This window comes from Scylla paramamosain, unplaced genomic scaffold (assembly GCF_035594125.1).
Source record: "Scylla paramamosain isolate STU-SP2022 unplaced genomic scaffold, ASM3559412v1 Contig38, whole genome shotgun sequence".
Lineage (NCBI taxonomy): Eukaryota > Metazoa > Arthropoda > Malacostraca > Decapoda > Portunidae > Scylla > Scylla paramamosain.
In genome coordinates, this window is record NW_026973703.1 from 125,001 (window position 1) to 129,224 (window position 4,224).

The window sequence follows — 4,224 nt, forward strand, 5'->3', positions numbered from 1 at the left end:
AGAAGAGAAGAGAAGAGAGGAGAGGAGAGAAGAGAAGAGAAAAGAGAGGACAGGAGAGGAGAGGAAAGTGAAGAGAAGAGGAGAGGAGAGGAGAGGACAGGACAGGCGAGACGAACGAGAGAGAAACAAGTGTAAAGCGAGACGAGACGAGACGAGACGAGACGAACGAGACGAGACGAACGAGACGAGACGAACGAGACGAACGAGACGAACGAGACGAGATGAACGAGACGAGACGAACGAGACGAACGAGACGAGACGAACGAGACGAGACGAACGAGACGAACAAGACGAGACGAACGAGACGAGACGAACGAGACGAGACGAACGAGACGAACAAGACGAGACGAACGAGACGAGACGAACGAGACGAGACGAACGAGACGAACAAGACGAGACGAACGAGACGAGACGAACGAGACGAACAAGACGAGACGAACGAGACGAGACGAACGAGACGAACGAGACGAACGAGACGAGACGAACGAGACGAGACGAACGAGACGAACAAGACGAGACGAACGAGACGAGACGAACGAGACGAACGAGACGAGACGAACGAGACGAGACGAACGAGACGAACGAGACGAGACGAACGAGACGAGACGAACGAGACGAGACGAACGAGACGAACGAGACGAGACGAACGAGACGAGACGAACGAGACGAGACGAACGAGACGAGACGAACGAGACGAACGAGACGAGACGAACGAGACGAACAAGACGAGACGAACGAGACGAGACGAACGAGACGAACGAGACGAACGAGACGAGACGAACGAGACGAGACGAACGAGACGAACAAGACGAGACGAACGAGACGAGACGAACGAGACAAACAAGACGAGACGAACGAGACGAGACGAACGAGACGAACAAGACGAGACGAACGAGACGAGACGAACGAGACGAACGAGACGAACGAGACGAGACGAACGAGACGAGACGAACGAGACGAACAAGACGAGACGAACGAGACGAGACGAACGAGACGAACGAGACGAACGAGACGAGACGAACGAGACGAGACGAACGAGACGAACGAGACGAGACGAACGAGACGAGACGAACGAGACGAACGAGACGAGACGAACGGGACGAACGAGACGAGACGAGACGAGACGAACAAGACGAGACGAACGAGACGAACAAGACGAGACGAACGAGACGAGACGAACGAGACGAACGAGGCGAGACGAACGAGACGAGACGAACGAGACGAACGAGACGAACGAGACGAGACGAACGAGACGAACGAGACGAGACGAACGAGACGAACGAGACGAGAGGAACGAGACGAACGAGACGAGACGAACGAGGCGAACGAGACCAGACGAGACGAGGCGAACGAGACGAGACGAGACGAGACGAGTGAAAGGGACATGACGAGCGAGACCAGACGAACAGGACGAGACGGAATGTGAGGGGGAGACAGGACAGGAGAGGGGAGGGGAGGAGAGGAGAGGGGAGGGGAGGGGAGGGGATCAGAGGAGAGAGGAAGAGACAAGAGAGGAAAAGATGGGAGGGGAGAGGAGAGAAAGGACAGGACAAGACGGGACAGGACAAGACGAAGTGACAGAACAGGACGGGACGGACAGAACAGGACAGGACAGGGCAGGACAGGACAGTGCAGGACGGGACTTTACAAGACGAAGAGACAGAACAGGACGGGACGGACAGAACAGAACAGAACGGGACGAACAGAACAGAACAGGACAGGACAGGACGGGACGGGACGGGACAAGACAAAGCAGTATGGGAGAAAAGGAGAGGAGAGGAGAGGAGATGGGAGGAGAGGACAGGAGAGGAGAGGAGAGGAAAGGGGAAGGGAAAGAGAGGGGAGGGGAGGGGATGGGAGAGAAGAGGAGAAAAGAAGAGGAGAGAAGAGGAGAGGGGAGGGGAGGGGAGGGAATGGGAGAGGAGAGGAAAAAAGAAGAGGAGAGGGGAAGGGAAGGGACTGGACGGGAACGCCTCCCCCAGCACATCCCTGTCTCGCTTCTCGACATCCTTTTCGTTCCTCAGCTGCACCTGGCGTCGCTCCCAGGCTGCGGCTGTCTGCCTCGCCCAGGCGACGCGGGCTGGGCCGGTGGGACGCGGTGGCTGGTGCGATCACAGCGGCGCACATGGTTTGTATTCGTTGCTTCCAGTGACAGGGTGGTCTGAGGGCAGCACATAATAAAAAATTATTATCGCAAAAAGACTGCAAAAAGAGAGCTCTCTGATTGGTGAACGAGACCAATACTAACTCCAAGCTGGTCCTCCTCACGCGGCACTCAGCCAATAGGGGCCTTTACTGACACCCTCCCTCCCACACACACTTCTACACACTTCCAGTGTAGTGTAGTGTAGTGTAGTAATGATGACTATGCTAACATAGGGATTTTGTTTAAGAGAGAGAGAGAGAGAGAGAGAGAGAGAGAGAGAGAGAGAGAGAGAGAGAGAGAGAGAGAGAGAGAGAGAGAGAGAATATTAAGTAACAACTGAGTAAAGAAGTCAAATACCATTAATATCACACACACACGGCGAGGCGAGGCAAATGAGCAAGCCTTTTAATACGTAGTACCTGTTCACCTAGCATCATATATATATATATATATATATATATATATATATATATATATATATATATATATATATATATATATATATATATATATATATATATATATATATATATATTCCGAGATGTAACCCGAGGGATTGTGGCCTCGCTGTCCCCTTGTGTGGTGTGTCACGGGTCTCAGTCCTGCCCAAACATTGGTCACTATGAGCTCTGAGTTAACGGCTGGCTGGGTGACCAGCAGACACCCATAGATGAATCACACACACACACACACACACACACACACACACACACACACACACACATCTACGTAGCATCTAAATAGCAGTTTGGGATAATGTTCTAAAATTCTAATGTTATAATTTAACAAGGATTTTACATCACCAATGAGGACAAATCCTCGTGATAATGAGGCAATCATAACTACGGTCTTTGAAAATAGTCCTTATGAAAATGTAAAGCCTTTAGGAATACGAGTCACTTTTATTTTGGTTTGCAACACACTAAGCCAACGATCACACCACGCTGAACACACCGCCGTCCGCACTGCTTCTCCTCCGAGCAGCGAAGTCAAGCAGCGTTGGGTCTGGTTACAACTTGGATGGCCTAGCAGGAAGAAGTTGCGTGTTGCTTGAAGTATCTGTTATTCTCAGCTGTAGGCAAACTAATGACGCTCTCCCTGGGAACACTTGCCTCATGCACTGTGTCTTCCTATTGCTGTGGGTTACTTGTCTGTCTCACTGTTTGCCACATTATTTTTTTCCTTATCTCTTGTAGTTTTCTCTTGTCGTCATTACGTTACCTATGTCGTTTCTGTCATTATCACTTTATCATTTTTTTCTTTCTTGTTATTGTTCCTTTATATTCTTGATATTTTTTTCTTTAGTTTTTTTTTTTCGGTGTGGTATTTCTCCTCGTCCTCCTCGTCCTCCTCCTCCTCTTCCTCCTATTCTACCTGCTCTTCCTCTTTTTTTTTCTTCTTCCTCCTTCTTTTTTTCTTTTTCTTTCTATTTTCTTCTTGTTCTTCCTCTTAACATTCTTTTTATAAGTTTCCCTCTCAGACGAATAAAGCGCTGCACCTATGGCAGACAAATCTCTTGGACGGCTTGCTACATTTAGCATAAACTGGAAAGCAGACACCTGTATATTTAGCTTGGAATTGCAACCGCTATCTTGCCAGCACGTTCCCCCATACGTGACTCCCTGGCCTGTCGGGTAAGTGCTACTGGGGCGTAATTTTTCACCTTCCTCCCCGACTTGAGCCTCGAGACGTTACCCAGTCAGCGGCAAACTTGAGAAGAGGAAGAACAACAACAACAACTCCTACAGCTCTTGATCTCACTGTTCTCATCTTCGTCCTTGTTGTTGCTGTTGTTGTTTTTGTATATACAGAGATAAATTTGAAAATGCGTCCCTGCTACCACTGTCTTGTGCCCCATCATTACGTGAGGAGCCATTGTGTGGAGCATCACTCATGATCTACAGCGACATGTGGCCGTGCAAAGGAGCGGGCAAGGACGCGGGGCAGCAAGGAGGCAGTAGACACCTGCCGAAATGATAATTACTCCCAGTAATTATCAGTGTTGCTAAACCACTGCATATTCAATACTTGTGTTATTCATGTTGATTTCATTCATACTAAAGAGAACAGTGATGGCT